Below are 17,715 nucleotides of genomic sequence, written 5' to 3'. Positions count from 1 at the left end.
GGGACACATAGAGCGAGGCCATTTATTATTGCTTGTAAATTATTGGCTGTGACTGAGGCCCAATGTACTCCCCAGGTATATGAGAACTCAGGTAAGTCCGTGCCCAGGTATGACTGAACTCAGGTAACCTGCATCCAAAACGCAAGTATTTTGTTTTTGCCGCAATTTGCATTTTTAAATCTGTACAAAAACACAGAAAGTACAGCAAAAAGCACTACAGAAATACTCAAAAGCAACGTACATAGGTGTGAATCGAGTCTAAAGCCCCGTACACACGTACCGATCGTCGGCCGAACGATCGGCCGTCTTTTGTCCAGGGCTGTCGGTGTCTGTTGAAAACTGCTAAAGACTGCACACAAATTTTGTCGGCCAACAACAGCCGACTGCAGAAGTGATGTCATGTGATGGTTAACTTTCCTTGTGTTTTGTCTTTTCTGAGCATGCCCAGTCTTGCAAATCTGCTGTCTGTCGGCCGAATTCTGTACTGACTGGCGAACAATCGGCCGTTCTGGTGTTGTCCAACAAAAATTTTAAAGCATGCACGACAGATTCTTTTCGGCCGAAAGTGCGATGTCGGCTGTCGGAAGCATCATACTAACAAGCCTACAATCGGTCGTCGGCCGAATATTTACGGCCGACAATCGGTACGTGTGTACGAGGCTTAAGTCTGCACCCAGGTATGATTGAAGTCAGGTAGGTCTGCACCCAGGTAAACGAGAACTGGAGTAAGTCTGTGCCCAGGTATGACTGAACTGGGGTACGTCTGCACCCAGGTATACGAGAACTTGGGTAGGTCTGAACCCAGGTATGATTGAAGTCAGGTAGGTTTGCAATGCACCCAGATATACGAGAACTCAGGTAAGTCTGCGCCCAGGTATGATTGAAGTCAGGTAGGTCTGCATCCAGATATACGAGAACTCAGGTAGGTCTGTGTCCAGGTATGACTGAAGTCAGGTAGGTCTGTGCCCAGGTATGACTGAAGTCAGGTAGGTCTATGCCCAGGTATGACTGAAGTCAGGTAGGTCTGTGCCCAGGTATGACTGAAGTCAGGTAGGTCTGTGCCCAGGTATGACTGAAGTCAGGTAGGTCTGTGCCCAGGTATGACTGAAGTCAGGTAGGTCTATTCCCAGGTATGACTGAAGTCAGGTAGGTCTGAACCCAGGTATGATTGAAGTCAGGTAGGTTTGCAATGCACCCAGATATACGAGAACTCAGGTAAGTCTGCGCCCAGATATGACTGAAGTCAGGTAGGTCTGCATCCAGATATACGAGAACTCAGGTAGGTCTGCACCCAGGTATGACTGAAGTCAGGTAGGTCTGTGCCCAGGTGTGACTGAAGTCAGGTAGGTCTGTGCCCAGGTATGACTGTAGTCAGGTAGGTCTGTGCCCAGGTATGACTGTAGTCAGGTAGGTCTGTGCCCAGGTATGACTGAAGTCAGGTAGGTCTGCGCCCAGGTATGACTGAAGTCAGGTAGGTCTGCGCCCAGGTATGACTGAAGTCAGGTAGGTCTGCGCCCAGGTATGACTGAAGTCAGGTAGGTCTGCGCCCAGGTATGACTGAAGTCAGGTAGGTCTGCGCCCAGGTATGACTGAAGTCAGGTAGGTCTACTATGCCCAGGTATGACTGAAGTGAGGTAGATCTCTGCCCAGGTATGACTGAACTGGGGTAGGTCTGTGCCCAGGTATGACTGAACTGGGGTAGGTCTGTGCCCAGGTATGACTGATCTTGGGTAGGTCTGCACCCAGGTATGACTGAAGTCAGGTAGGTCTGTGCCCAGGTATGACTGAACTGGGGTAAATCTTCATCCTGTAATGTCATGTCTGAACCCAAATATGTTTGAACTCCGGTATATCAGAATCCAGGTATGACTGAATGGCCAGTATAACAGAAGTCAGAGGCCCTCCAGGGTGTTCAGGTGAATTCCATTAGCTCTTGCATTGTTCACTGTCCTGTTGGGGGGGATCTTTGTTTACTATCTGCCAGAAACAAAAGCTCTGATATAATTGGGTTATTTTGATGACAATCAGATAAGGCCGCTGCCCAGTGCTAATTGTAATCTCCTTATGCATAATAATCCTCCTCATTCCATTCACTGGGCCTAGTAACAATGGCCGTGCTCATGCAGAATGGAGCCTGAGGAACCTCATCACCGGTCAGGTTTACCTTATCTCACCCCCCACACCCTCCGCCTTTTATCTGCTGGGAAATCAGAGCAAACTCCACTGACAGGACAATTTTTTCCGCCAATGAAAACCATCAAATGGCCATAGGTCCCTTCTGATCAATTCAGACTCTGTTTCAATTGAATTCGATCAGCAGGACAAAATATTGTCAATCTTTTTGCATCGATCGGCAGCACTGAGATGCTGATCATATCGTACACATGAATACAATCAGATTATGAGATGGCATGGTGGAAACCAAGATATGATCGATAATTTATGAATCATATCCTAACTATCGGTCAAAATCCACTTGCCCATGTGTTGCTTATAAGTGGAAGGGGTTGCTGATTATAGATCGATTTTATAATTGGAAGAGATCGACCAGAAAATAAATCCATAATTTTTTCAAAGAGTGTATGGTCATCGTTAATCTTCCAATGGGGACACTTGTTCCAGACACAACTAATGCCGGCCATACACGCTTCAATATATCGACTTCTTTTCCAGTCAGTCTCTTCCGATAAGAATAATTTGATCTATAGTTGACAGCCCATTTGTTCGATTTGCAGCAAACGGGGGAAGTGAATTTTGATCAATATTTAAAATATGATTGTCATGATCATAAATTATTTATCACATCTCTGTTTCTACCATGCAATCTCATAATCAGATCAATCAAATTGCGATTGTATACGTTGACAAAGTGCTTCAATCGATTCATAACAATTAATAATTTTCAACCCGGCAGGTCTGATTTAGTTTGATCGAATCTAATCGAAACTGAGCTTAAACTGATCTGAAGGGAAGTTATGATTGTTTGTGGATTAGATTTCTTTTGATCAGTTCTATCGGATAATAAAAACAAAACACGTGCGATCACCATCAGAGGGGATTTCCCTCACATTGGAGAAATTTTAAGAAGACCATAAATTATACAATTTTTCTTTTGTGCAATTTTGGTTTGCAGTAAAAATGATCGCTTGGGGTCAGGGACTGATGTGAATGAATAGCATGGAAAGTGCTACGTAAATTGTCAATGCTTTAACCGCTTCCCCACTGCTCACTGTGCGGCTACTGCAGCACAGTGGCTCGTTATCGTCTGGCGACGTAGGTCTACGTCACCAGACATTGCGCGAGGCTCGCTCCCGCTGTTTTCAGACACAGCGGGAGTCGGGCCAGGGGAGGAGCGGCGGCGATCGCCGCTGCTCTTCCCCGATCGTCGGGGAATCTAGTTTGGAGATCCACCCGCTTGTGTAAACAGAGCGGGCGGATCTCCTAAGTGACAGGCAGGGTCAGATTGCAGGGTTCAGCATAGCTGAACCTGCGATCTGTCCTTGAGTCACTCAGTCCCCTCCCCCCACACATGTCAGTAAGCACCAGGCATACATTAACCCCTCCCTCTCCAATAAAATGAACCCCTTCACTGCCAGTGTCATTTTTACAGTAACAGTGCATATTTATAGCACTGATTACTGTAGTAATGTCACTGGTAACCCAAAAGTGTCAAAAATGTCAGTCAAGGGTCCGATTTGTCCGCCGCAATGTCGCAGTCCCGCAAAAAAAATATCGCAGATCGCTCGCCGCCATTACTCGTTAAAAAAAAAAAAACACCAAAAACGACAGAAATCTTTCCCTTAGTTAGTAAACGCAATAACTTTTGTGCAAACCAATCAAAATACGCTTATTGCGATTTTTTTTACCAAAAATATGTAGCAGAAAACAAATTGGCCTAAAATTATAAAAAATTTTGATTTTTACATTTTTTGGGGGGGAATTTCATATAAAAAAAATGTGAAAAATATTGTTATTTTTTCAAAATTGTCGTTTTTTTTTTTTGTTTATAGCGCAAAAAGTAAAAATCGCATAGGTGATCAAATACCACCAAAAGAAAGCTCTGTTTGTGGGAAAAAAAGGACGTCAATTTAGTTTGGGTACGGTGTCGCACGACCGCGCAATTGTCAGTTAAAGTCGCACAGTGCCGAATCGCAAAAAGTGGCCTGGACGTAAGACAGCAAAATCCTCCGGTGGTAAAGTGGTTAAAATACCTATAATATTTTATTGTTACTTCCTGTTGTCTGCTAGACAGGAAGTGAAAGAAAAAATCTCCAATCTGCTATAGATAGAGAAAAAAAAAACGTAAAGGTTATCAGCATTCCACCCAAAAAAAAAAAAAAAAAAGTTTTCTCTTTAGTTATACTTTTAGTATAAAAAGTTTTAACTTTTTAGTTACCCCCTTGGCACTGGCCTTAAGCAAATATATACGGCCTCTCTGCGCCTGGTCCTGCATGTTTGCATGAATTGTTTTGAATGCACTTGTGCTGAGACCAAGCACGGTTCCCATCTCCTAACCAAAAGCTCCCGATCTCAACAAGTTTTTGGACCACGTGACTGCGGTGACAACCAATCACGGCAGTCACATGATCTTAAGCCACACCCCGCCTCTCGGCGTCATAATCCACTTAAAGTGTCGGGAGACGCTGGTGCTAAGAGGCTAAATGTGTTCATCTAAAATTGACCAAAAATCAGCGTGTTTCCCTGGCTGTTGGAGTAGAATTTCTAGTAGAATTTAATTCTAAATTTTTTATCTTAAAGGGTAACTCCACTTTCATGGGGAAAAAAAAAGCAAATAAAGAAAAAATATTATAGCGCATACAATTGCGACACGAGTCATATTGTAATTAAATGTTATTCAAATTTACCTTTCCTTTTCAATCTGCAGCCGCTTTAATTTAATGAAATTCAATACAATATGGCCGCCTGGAGGTGTTCTGTACACAGAATGCATACTGACCACACCCCAGACACATCATTTCCTGCTTGTGTGATTGGCTCACCAATTTTCCCAGAAGTCTGCCTAAGATACAAGTCAGATTTCTGCCATCCCCTGCAAAAAAAATGTCATTTTTGATGAAATACTCCCAATAGGAAATCATGGCTAAAGGGATGCAGGCCCAACAGTTTTTCATCATAAGTGCTCTGCAGCTGCACAGCTGATCGATAAATATGAAACCACTCCCATTAGACCCACTCAGCACAGAGGAACAAACAGGGATTTCTTCAGAATAACAAAAGGTAGAAATCTGCAACAAAAATTGTTATAATCCTTGTAATGTACATGGATCACCCAGAGGGGAATGTTTTTTTTCTCAACAAAAGTGGAGTTACGGTTTAAGAACAGTATTCAATTTTTGAACCCTTTAGTGGGGTCAAATCTACATTCGCTGTTGACAGCAGTGATGAGAAAATTTGGAGGAGAAGGATGGAAAACGATTCTTGATTGAACAAATTTGTAACAGTGTATGTGGTGTTCATTCAGTGAAGTCCATTTCATTACAAAATAAATGTTAAAGGCAAAACTAAAATTTGGAAGTACCTTCGAACGTCCTTTGCCAAGTCTTTGAATGCACTGAGTTTTTTACGAATGTTCGACCGCCTACTAGTGCATGGCCAGCTTTAGAAACCAGCAGTTCAAACTATGAGGTAGATTTGCATAAACTGGAGCACACAGAATCTGGTCCAGGCTAGAAGCTGATTGGTTACTACGGTATGCACAGCTGCACCAGACTCTGTGTGCTCCAGTTTTAGGCCCTTAAGACACGGACGTTCCAATCGGGTCTACTTGTCAGTTTTTCAGGCGGACCCGATCAGACCATCCATTGCACTCAATGGAGCTGCGGATGTCAGTGGACATGTGTCCGACATTCGATCTGATCCTGTCCTGATCAGTTCCTTCTGGCGGATGGGATCAGATGACAGTAGGATGGAAGCGGACAGGCGGTCCAATTCCATCCAACCGCCCCATAGAGAACAGTGAGCTGTGTCCACACTGCATCAGCAGAGCCGTAACAGGCCTGTCATCCGCCTGCTCAGCGCTGTGATTACCTGCTGAGCAGGAGGATCCTCTTGCAAGGTTTGCAACCGTGTGAAAGGGGCCTTAGTAAATCCCCCCTAATGCCTCTGCTGGAGTGGCCCGCCGATGGGTTCTATGTGAGGTAGTAACATTTAGAAACCTGTCTCTGATCCTGATTTATCAAGATGAAAAGGCACTTAAGATGTGCTAAAAATAGCACTCAAGGTTTCTAAAATGACATACTAATTGAGATTCCTTTTAGCCTGCCCTAAGGGCACTTTAGGGTGCAAAGCTGCAAGGCTCTCTCCAGCCAGTATGGCTGCAGCTCTGTACAAGTAGGGAAGCTGGACAACACTTAGCTGGTACTGTCAGGCAGCCAGAGCTGACCAGAAGGACCTCCACTCCAGGGGTAGGTGGGAGTGCAGGTCAGCACACTCCTGCCACACTGCGGTCCCCATCTGCTCCAACAGCTAAAATCTGTCAGAGCAGACAGGAAACTAGGGCCTGGCAGGAAGAAGGCTTTAATAGGGCTTCTAATGTGAAGGGTCCCTTGTGTAAAAGGGAATCTAATGGGGACCCTGATGTGAAGGGAAGTATGATGGGGACCCTGATGTGAGGGGGGATTATGATGGGGACCCTGATGTGAGGGGGGATTATGACGGGGACCCTGATGTGAGGGGGGGATTATGATGGGGACCCTGATGTGAGGGGGGGGGGATTATGATGAGGACCCTGATGTGAGGGGGGATTATGATGGGGACCCTGATGTGAGGGGGGATTATGACGGGGACCCTGATGTGAGGGGGGGATTATGATGGGGACCCTGATGTAAGGGGGGGGGATTATGATGGGGACCCTGATGTGAGGGGGGGGATTATGATGGGGACCCTGAATTGAGGGGCGGGATTAGGATGGGGACCCTGATGTAAAGGGAAGTATAATGGGGACCCTGATGTAAGGGGTAGTATAATGGGGACCCCAATGTAAGGGGGGCTCTGATGTAAGGGGGAGAACGATGGGGACCCAGATGTAAGGGGGAGAATGATGGGGAACCTGATATGGGGGGGGGGCGCTCTGATATAAGGGGGAGAATGATGGGGATGCTGATAAAAAGGGGGGGGGGTATAATGGGGACCCTAATGTAAGTGGGGGCTCTGATGTAAGGGGAAGAATGATGGAGACCCTGATATGGGGGGCTCTTATATAAGGAGTTAAATGATGAGGACTCTGATGTAAGGGGCGTATAATGGGGACCCTAATGTAAGAGGGGGGGCTCTGATGTAAGGGAGAGAATTATAGGGACCCTGATGTAAGGGGGAGTATGATGGGGACCCTGATCTGGGGGGGGGGCTCTGATGTAAGGGGTAGAATGATGGGGACCCTGATGTAAGGGGAAGAATGATGGGGACCCTGATATGGGGGGGAGGGGTCTCTGATATAAGGGGGAGAATGATGAGGACTCTGATGTAAGGGGGAGTATAATGGTGCACCCTGATGTAAGGCGGGGGCTGTGATGTAAGGGGGACAATTATGGGGACCCTAATGTAAGGGAGAGTATAATGGGGACCCTGATGTGGGGGGGGGGCTCTGATGTAAGGGGGAGAATGATGGTGACCCTGATGTAAGGGGGAGTATAATGGTGCACCCTGATGTAAGGCGGGGGGCTCTGATGTAAGGGGGAGTATGATGGGGACACTGATGTAAAAAGGGGACTCTAATGCTGGGTGGAGTATGATGGGGACCCTGATGTAAAGGGGATTCTGATGGAGACTATGCTGTAAAGGAGGACACTTATAGGGATCCTGACCTAAGGGGGGCTCTGATGGGGATTGTAATGTGAAGGGGGCTCTGATGGGGATATTTTCAGTCTATGAATATTTTTAAAAACTAAATTTGGCCATTATATTGAAATGTTTGGAGTCCTCTGATCTAGCAGATTCCTCCCTTCACACTAAACATGTGGCTGGGTGAATGTGCCCATTGGCTATATGGTATGCTGACAGCCAGCATTCCTAAAGCCAGTCATACATGGATCAAAATTCGGCTGGTTCTCCAGGGACGGGTGGAATTTCAATCCATGTATGGACAGACTGGTTCTACATGAGTCAATCCACTGACTGACTTCTGTACAATAGGGCTGTTGGATTTCCCTGTTCGATCAGCACTGCAGGTTATAGCTGGCAGCACTGATCAGTGTATTCAGATGGCAGGGAGGTCTCCCCACTGTTAGAATAAATGTGTTTAGCAGGGAGGATTCCCCTATCCACATAGTTTTTTTTTTTTCACCCCACTTGTTGAATAAAAAAAAAAAAACACTCATCTATGGGCTGCTTAACTCTGGCTATAGATGAATGGGATTTCAAAGGAAAATTCATACAACAATTCTCAGAACATTCGTTTTGTTGTGCGAAAGATTTTGTTTCCCTTTCTAACATTTGATTTTTGAATGAATTGACTTTACTGAATGAAAACTACACACTGTTAGAAACATGTTCCTTCAACATCCCGCTCCTTTGAAATTTCACGTCACTGCGGTCGAAAATGAATGTCACTTTGACCCACCAACAAATAGAAAAAGGAACAAACTTTCTTAAAACATTCTTTTCCCAAGAGTTTTCGTTCAAAATTCTACCCATCTATGGCCAGCTTTACTTTTAAGATACCAAAATCAGCAGCTGCATCTGATTGGATATAAGCTCTGCTCGGCAGACCATTTTTCTCCCTGGCTCCTTCCCCAAAAGTCAGGGCCACCTACAACTCAGATTTCGGCTGAGGAAGCCGGAATCGTCTGCATTTCAAGCCACTATTGCAGTCTGTGCTCCTTTATCGTTTATCTGTCTCTCTTCTCTTAATTGTTCTTCGTTATCAGCAAATTCAGATCTAAATCCCCCCTGCAGTGCCTTTCCATAGTCTTGTTATCACTACAAAAGGGAACAAAACTCCTTTTCTTTTTGAAATGCTAATAGTATTTATCCCCCCCCCCCAAAAAAAAAAGCTTTTATTTATAAATGTAATTTACTGCAATTTGCATATTGCAGTCCAGATGCTGCTATAAACTCTGAAAGTACTGTATGTTGTGTTGCATATATTTTAACCACTTCTGTTCCCAAAGGTTTAACCCCCTTTCATGACCAGGCCTTTTTTTGCGATACAACACTGCGTTACTTTAACTGACGATTGCGCAGTCGTGCAACGCTGTACCCATATAAGATTTATGTCCTTTTTTTCCCACAAATACATAGCTCCCAAATGTCCCTGATTTTGAGAAACTGTCCCTGATTTGGAACAATGTCCCTCATTTCTCCTCATTTGTCCCTTATTTTGGTTTGAAGTATATAGCCAGTGCTGTATCTTGGCCTAGGCCAACAAGGCCCAGGCCTAGGGCAGAACTTTGCAGGGGGCCAGCAAAAAACCTGATGGGGCTGCACTGATATGCTGCCCTGATGGGCACTGATATGTTGCACTGATGGGCACTAATAGACTGCACTGATGGCCACTCATGAGGCAGGACTTATGAGTTGCTTTGATAGGGCTGCACTGATAAGGCAACACTGATGGGCACTGATATGATGCACTGATAGGCTGCACTAATGGGCACTGAGAGGCTGCACTGGTGGCCACTGATGGGGCTGTACTGATGGCCACTCATGAGGCCGCACTGATATGCTGCACTGATGAGGCTGCACTGATGGGCAGTAATGAGGCTGCACTGATGAGCATTGATAAGGCTGCACTGATGGACACTGATGAAGCTGAACTTATGGGAACTGATCAGGCTGCACTGATAGGCACTGATGGGCACTGGTAGACTGTGGTTGTGGTCTGTGGTTTACAGATTACAGGGTGGGTCATACACAGGAAAGGGTGTGTCGTTTACAGGAAGGGGTGGGTCATATTTAAATTAGGGGTGCCCAAAGTTTAGTCAGGCCTAGGGCAGCACAAAACCTAAATACACCACTGCATATAGCTGTATATAAAATGTACTATTTATCTATCAAAAAGTGTTTTGCAATGCTCAACCTTTTATCCAGTTTCTAAAGTGTTGCATTTGTACATTTCAAAAGCCAAAAAAAAAAAAGGAATAGAAGTGTTAAAAAAAAAAGCACTTGGGTTTAACTAATAATTATTTGTATAATTCTCCTTTATGGGGGTGTGGAAGGGGTGTGTCCGACATCTATATACTTTTGCTAATAGGTGTCCCTCATTCCCATCTCAAAAGTTGGTAGGTATGCAAATAGTGTTTTCTTTTGGTGGTATTTGCTCACCTCTGCGGTTTTTATATTTTGCACTAGAAACAAAAACAAAAAAAGAGTAACAATTTTTATTAAAAAAAAAAACATTTCTTACTTTTTCCTATAAGGCTGCATTCACATGTCAGCGTATTGACCGCGGGCAGAATCGCCGCGATTCCGCCCGCGATCTAGAAATCATTGCAAATCGCGGGACGCATGTGCGTTGCCCGTGATTTGCAATAGCACCCCAAACGCTGTGCGATGTTGCCGCTATTTCCGCCTGCTGAATCGCGGTAACATCGCACAAAGAAAGATCGCGGGACGCATTACGCCCAAAAAAGTACAAGAGCTTCTTTGGAGCGTAATGCGTCCCGCGATTTTTTTTGCGCAATGTTACCGCGATTCGGCAGGCGGAAATCGCGGCAACTTCTCACAGCGTTTTGGGTGCTATTGCAAATCACGGGCAACGCACATGCGTCCCGTGATTTGCAATGATTTCCGGATCGCGGGCGGAATCGCGGCGATTCTGCCCACGATCAATACGCTGACATGTGAATGCAGCCTAAAACACTTCCAATAAAAAAAAAAATTTAAAAAGTCAAATTTCTTCATCAGTTTCGGCCAATATGTATTCTGCTACATGTTTTTGGTAAAATAAATCCCAATAAGCGTATATTGATTGGTTTGCGCAAAAGTTATAGCGTCTACAAACTGTAGAATAGATTTATGGAATTTGTATTTACTAGTAATGGCGGCGATCAGCGACTGCGACATTGCGGCGGACAAATCGGACACTAACTGACCCTTCTTGGGCACCAGTGATGTTTTTACAGTGATCAGTGCTAAAATTTTGCACTGTCACTTTGCTAATGACACTGGAAGGGAAGTTAACATCAGGGGGGCGATCAAAGGGTTAAATGTGTTCCTAGCGGGTGCTTTCTGGCTGTGTGTGGGGGCTGCTTCTACTAGGGGGAGGCAGAGATTCGTGTTTTTGCTTACCAGAATCAGAGGATCACTACCTTCCCTATTAACAGAACGGCGATCTGCCTTGTTTACATAGGCAGACCACCATTCTGCCTCTCTCGGGAACAATCAGCGGGTCCTGATGAACTCGCTAATTGGCTGACGCTGTGTCCAATCACAGCAGGAGCAGGGTCGCCGACGGCGCACATGCGTGCCCTAGGCCTTGGGGTTCAGGATCAGGTACAGGTTACGTGATCCTGCGCAGAGGAGCCCCTTTGTCGCTGTATATATACAGTATATGGCGGCAAGTAGTTAATGAAAGTTTTGTCTGTATTTCTCAGATATTACAGAATATAAGGACACGGGTTAATTTACTAAAGGCAAATAGACTTTGCATGTGAAGTTACTCCAGAGTTTAGTAAATTAGTTAAAACTTCTCTTTCCAAAGAATAACCAATCATGTGCAAGGAAAATAAAAAAAGAATAGACAGCATTTTTGCTTGCACGCTATTGGATGATGGAAGTCATGATAGAAGTCTGCAGAGCTTCTGTTCTTTTTATTAAGCTCTGGAGCAACTGCACTTGCAGAATGCACAGTCTACAGTATTTTCCTTTAGTAAATCAACCCCACAATCTCTCTCTGCTCCTGAGGCCGGGCTCAGCCCACATCTCCCATCAGCCCTTGCAGAAGATCTATGATATTAGCATGCGTTGCATTGACTACATTTCCCAGATTCCTCTGCAAGGGGGGCAGTCAGAGGAAGCTGCAGGGCAGGTGAGAAAACATGTTTCTGAACAAGTTTTGCCAATCCGTTGCCTAATATATTAAATTATACAGCAAATGCTGATTTATTATATAGTATATGTGTGCAATTCGCTGGCCATGCTGGGACTTGTGGCTCCGCGAATGCTGGAGGACAACAAAAAGCAAAAGGATAGATAATTAATATATATAGTAATAGGCTGCAGTGCTGAGCAGAAGTCCAGGACAAAGACTTTATGTCTGGTTGTAGTCTGTATAAATAAACACGCTGTGCTGGTAACTGCAGTTTGACTGAAGATACGGTTTGCTCTTTAACGCTGAACTCCAGGTAAGTAAATACTGTCTAAATCCATTCGTCATGTGTATTCTTCCCTGAATCTTGGTGAGCTGTGTGTATTTCTTCCAGATCCGTGCAGTAATCCAGTGTGAGAATTTCCCTGTAATGAAGACCCCTCACTGCTGCTTTCTCTCCTTGTGCAGAGATTCTGGTCTTGTCTCCGCCCCCTCCTGTACTGTCCTGTCCTTTTTTTACAGGCAGATTGTAGTGGGTGGAGCCTGATAGCCTCCTCCCACAGCTCTGCTTGCTGCACAGGCTATGAACAGCACAGTGATGATGTCCCTGCTTGTAATTTACAAGGTAATATCTGGGTTTGCAAAGGCATTTGGTGCACACAAAATGGATTTATTTCCTTTGCGGCCATTGAAGAATCTATTTAAATGAAGGATCTTATGCCTGGAAGTGTCCAACTTTAGACCTGATTTTGCATACTATGAATTTTAGTTGCATAACTCCATTCTAAAGTCCTAAAAAACAGGCTAGAGACATGGGAGGGTGTATGCAACCGCCTAGAACTTCACTCTCTCAATAAACATTGACTATTCTTAATCCTAATGCTAGCATTAGTAAATAGACAGGAACCAATATTCTATTTGCTTGTTTTAACTACTTCAATACCGGGCACTTTCACCCACTTCCTGCCCAGGCCAATTCTCAGCTGTCAGCGTTATCACACTTTAACCACTTTACCACCGGAGGATTTTGCTGTCTTACGTCCAGGCCACTTTTTGCGATTCGGCGCTGTGCGACTTTAACTGACAATTGCGCGGTCGTGCGACGCTGTACCCAAACGAAATTTACGTCCTTTTTTTCCCCACAAACAGAGCTTTCTTTTGGTGGTATTTGATCACCTGTGCGATTTTTACTTTTTGCGCTATAAACAAAAAAATAGCGTTTATTTTTAAAAAATAACAATATTTTTCACATTTTTTTTATATGAAATTCCCCAAATCAAAATTTTTTTACATTTTTGGCCAATTTGTTTTCTGCTACATATTTTTGGTAAAAAAAATCACAATAAGTGCATTTTGATTGGTTTGCGCAAAAGTTATTGTGTTTACTAACTAAGGGAAAGATTTCTGTCATTTTTGGTGTTTTTTTTTTTCAACGCGTAATGGCGGCGATCTGCGATTTTTTTTTTTTACGGGACTGCGACATTGCAGCGGACAGATCGGACCCCTGACTGACATTTTTGACACTTTTGGGGGTACCAGTGACATTACTGCAGTAATCAATGCTATACATATGCACTGTTACTGTAAAAATGACACTGGCAGGGAAGGGGTTAATTTTATTGGAGAGGGAGGGGTTAATGTATGCCTGGTGCTTACTGACGTGTGGGGGGGGGGGGGGGAGGTGGCTGAGTGACACAAGGACAGATCCAGGGTTCAGCTATGTTGAACCCTGCAATCTGACCCTGCCTGTCACTTCAGAGATCCGCCCGCTGTGTTTACACACAGCAGGCGGATCTCCAGACTCGATCCCCGACGATCGGGTAAGAGCAGCGGCAATTGCCGCCGCTCTTCCCCTGGCCCGACTCCCGCTGTGACTGAAAACAGCGGGAGCGAGCCTCCGGCGGCGCGCGCGCGCCACCCACAAGGAGCGGAGTCCAGCGACGTAGGTCTACGTCGCTGGACGGGAACGAGCCACTTTGCTGCAGTAGCAGCAAAGTGAGCGGAGGTAAAGTGGTTAAATGCCAATTGCAAAACTGTACCCAAATTTAATTTTTATCATTTTTTTTTTTCACACAAATAGAGCTTTCCTTTGGTGGTATTTAATCACTGCCGGGTTTTTTATTTTTTGCTTAAAAACAAAAACTAGACCATAAACTTTGAAAAGAAAAAACTTTTTTCTTTGTTTCTGTCAGTAATGTTGTAAGTGAGAAAGTAGTCTACTAATGAGGCTACCTATAGCGCTTGCTCATATAGTAAATAATAAATAATAAATAAATGTAGCTGGTGGTCAATAAATAAATAAATACTCCTTAAATGATATATACCATGAATTAATACCTTAATAATAAAATTATTAATACTATGCAGTGTATTCAAATAAATAGTGAATTAGATAAAAGTGTTTGTGATTCATACAATAAAGTCCATAAAATGTGACTGTAGTGAAAAAAGTTCAAATAAATTGGTGAGTCTCTTGTGCAAAATGATGCTTATCCACAAAAAAAGTGCGGGTGCTGAACGTGGAGATTTTCCGTTCACTTTGTGATAACAGTGCAGCTCTGGTTCCTTTTCCACGTGATAATGGTAAGAGTGGGTCACTTACCAGATGATGTGGGTCTTGTATGCCTTATAGCATCAAGACCAACAAGGTTTAGGTAGCCTCCAGGCTAAATAGGGCTCTCCTCGTGGCTCACTTGGGATGGTGGACTCCCCCCTCTCCTCTCACCTCAGGTCAATATAGGAAGGAAGACAAAAAGGTGCTCCGGATGGTGTAGTATTTTTAAAAATTAAATTTTATTCCCATTCAATGGGTAAAAAAACATCAGGGCAATGGTACAAATGAAAGCAGAAAGCATAAAAGAAAATGAAATGCCAAAAAGGCCACTAATGGCCGCTTGTGAACGTGTGTGCCAATTCAAACTGGCTGCAGAGTGGCGAGCGGGGGAATGTCCGGCTTGAGTTCCACCTGCGTCATACGTCACGTTACGCTGTGCGTTCCAAAACTTACGCGTTTCGTCACATCCGGTGACGTCTTTGGAGGAAAGAAAATAAAAATACTACACTGTCCGGAGCACCTTTTTGTCTTCCTTCCTATATTGACCTGAGGTGAGAGGAGAGGGGGGAGCCCACCATCCCATCCATCCCAAGTGAGCCACGAGGAGACCCCTATTTAGCCTGGAGGCTACCTAAGCCTTGTTGGTCTTGATGCTATAAGGCATACAAGACCCACGTCCAGGGGAGGACTGGGCCAGGGGGCAGAGGGGCAATTGCCACCCAGGCCACTCTGATGCCCCATAAAAAGGCTGCACTGCTTCTGCCACAGACATGCCTAAAGGATTCCTGGTGATGAGAAGTAAAAAGTCCCTGCCGCTGACCTACTGAGGGTGGGATTAAGACAAGGACAGAGTGCTGCCCTCCCCCCCCCCCCAGCATGGATGGTGTAAGCTATGTCCGAGCAGAGGCCGGTTCCATGCCCCACTGGAGACTCTCCTCCTCCAGCCAGCCCTGACCGAACTGTCCCCGCTCCCCCCAACCGCCCCTGCTGGTCAGGTGGGGAAACCAGATCCGGCCGGCGAGTAGAGAGTACCTGGAGCAGAGCTTCAGCCTGGAATAGGGGTCACAAGGAGGCCGGGAAGAGAGAGAGTGGAAGGGGGGCTGAGTCGCTGCACTGTGTGCCTCTGGTTTGTACTTGCCCCCTGGGCTGAAAGTTGCCAGTCTGCCCCTGCCCACATCATCTGGTAAGTGACCCACTCTTACCATTATCACGTGGAAAAGGAACCAGAGCTGCACTGTTATCACAAAGTGAACGGAAAATCTCCACATTGAGCACCTGCACTTTTTTTGTGGATAAGCATCATTTTGCACAAGAGACTCACCAATTTATTTGAACTTTTTTCACTACAGTCACATTTTATGGACTTTATTGTATGAATCACAAACACTTTTATGTAATTCACTATTAATTTGAATACACTGCATAGTATTAATAATTTTATTATTAAGGTATTAATTCATGGTATATATCATTTAAGGAGAATTTATTTATTTATTGACCACCAGCCACATTTATTTATAACATTTATTTATTATTAACTATATGAGCAAGCGCTGAGGTAGCCTCATTAGTAGACTATTTTCTCACATCCTACCTAATTATTCTATAGCAGCTGCTAAAAACGTACACATATATGCACATTCAATCATATAATTTAATTTAAATGAATTGGACACACTAGGCGCGGGGTATATACCTCGGTATATTTCCTTTATAAGTAATGTTGTAAATTTGTAATTTTGTGCGCTGTACAGTGGGCAGGAAGTAGTTAAAGCGGAGTTCCACCCAAAAGTGGAACTTCCGCTTTAAATACTGCTGACCCCTCACATGCCACATTTGGCATGTCATTTTTGGGGGGGGGGGAGCGGGTACCTATATTTGACAGGTACCCGCTCCCACTTCCGCTCAGGCCGCCTAGGCAGCTCGAGCGGAAGTTCTCCTTTCCCCCTCCCTCCCTGCAATCTTCTGGAACACATCACAGGTCCCAGAAGATTGCTCGGCCATTCACAACGTGCACCGTGACTCGTGCATACGCAGTGCTCACCCGGCTGTGAAGCCGCAAGCTGTGACAGCCGTGTGCCCACACAAGAAATGCCGGTGCCGCCGAGACCAGAGGGAGAGGAACGAGGCTTTGGGCGGCCACATCCCCGGATCATAGGACAGGTGAGTGTGTTTATTAAAAGTCAGCTACAATTTTGTAGCTGCTGACTTTTAATAAACACAAAAACAAGTAGAACTCCACTTTTAAACTTTTTTTTTTTTTTACATTTCTTCAGTTACTTCCTGGGTTCTTTACACTTTAAAGGCGGTCCTTGTAACCTTCATGGCCCTAGGGCAGCGGTTGTCAACTTATGAGCTAAAGGGGGCCTCAAATGCGACCCCTGACATCACCCAAGGGCCACACATAATGTTCAATATATATATATAAAGTAAAACCTTGGTTTGAGAGTAACTTGGTTTAAGAGCGCTTTGCAAGACAAGCAAAATTTTCAAATAAATTTTGACTTGGTATACAAGCGATGTCTTGATATACAAGTAGCCTCAAGTCACTGCTAAGTATAAAAGAGAAGAGAGGCGCCTCTAAGTGTAGCAATATGGTTAAATTTAATGAAGGTACAACATTTAGCAACTCACATGGTTGATGATTGGAACAGGCACATCTAAGTATGCAGGCATTCGGGGTAAAGCTGTCTACATAGACCATCCTCCGCACCGCCATCTACGTCATCCCTTCCATGCTGCCCCTCGCTTTCAGATCGCTTTACTGCAGGGTGGTCTTCCCGGTCAGGATTACAGACTGGCGGTGCAGAAGATAGTCTATGTGGACAGCTTTACCCCGGATGCCTGCATACTTAGATGTGCCTGTTCCAATCATCAACCATGTGAGTTGCTAAATGTTGTACCTTCATTAAATGGAACCATATTGCTACACTTAGAGGCGCCTCTCTTCTCTTTTATACTCTGTAGCTCCTAGTGGATTTTGCTTCTAATTCCCTTATGGAAGCAGCTATTTGTGGATGGACATTTTATGCAACCTATCGCAATGCTATAATCTTTTTATATGGACTATAAACTGAAGGACTTATGAATAAATGGTTGTGGAACGAATCATCTGAGTTTCCATTATCTCTTATGGGGAAATTTGCTTTGATATAAGAGTGCTTTGGATTACAAG

The 17,715-nt window shown here is 44.6% G+C and overlaps 1 protein-coding gene across 1 annotated transcript in view; it reads left to right on the top strand.

Annotated features, from left to right (window-relative positions):
• Positions 1 to 11,974: 11,974 nt before the first annotated feature.
• LOC309558023 (peroxisomal N(1)-acetyl-spermine/spermidine oxidase-like) overlaps positions 11,975 to 17,715 on the top strand; it is a 59,171-nt gene continuing 53,430 nt past the window's right edge. Inside the window, exon 1 of the mRNA XM_082260944.1 lies at positions 11,975 to 11,986. The gene's annotated coding sequence lies outside the window, so the exon portion shown is untranslated. The remainder of the gene's footprint in view (positions 11,987 to 17,715) is intronic.

The sequence above is a fragment of the Pelophylax lessonae genome (assembly GCF_965119305.1).
Source record: "Pelophylax lessonae genome assembly, chromosome: 6".
NCBI classification, from domain to species: Eukaryota; Metazoa; Chordata; class Amphibia; order Anura; family Ranidae; genus Pelophylax; species Pelophylax lessonae.
Note: the sequence above shows the minus strand (reverse complement) of the source record. Positions and strands in the feature narration are given on the sequence as shown.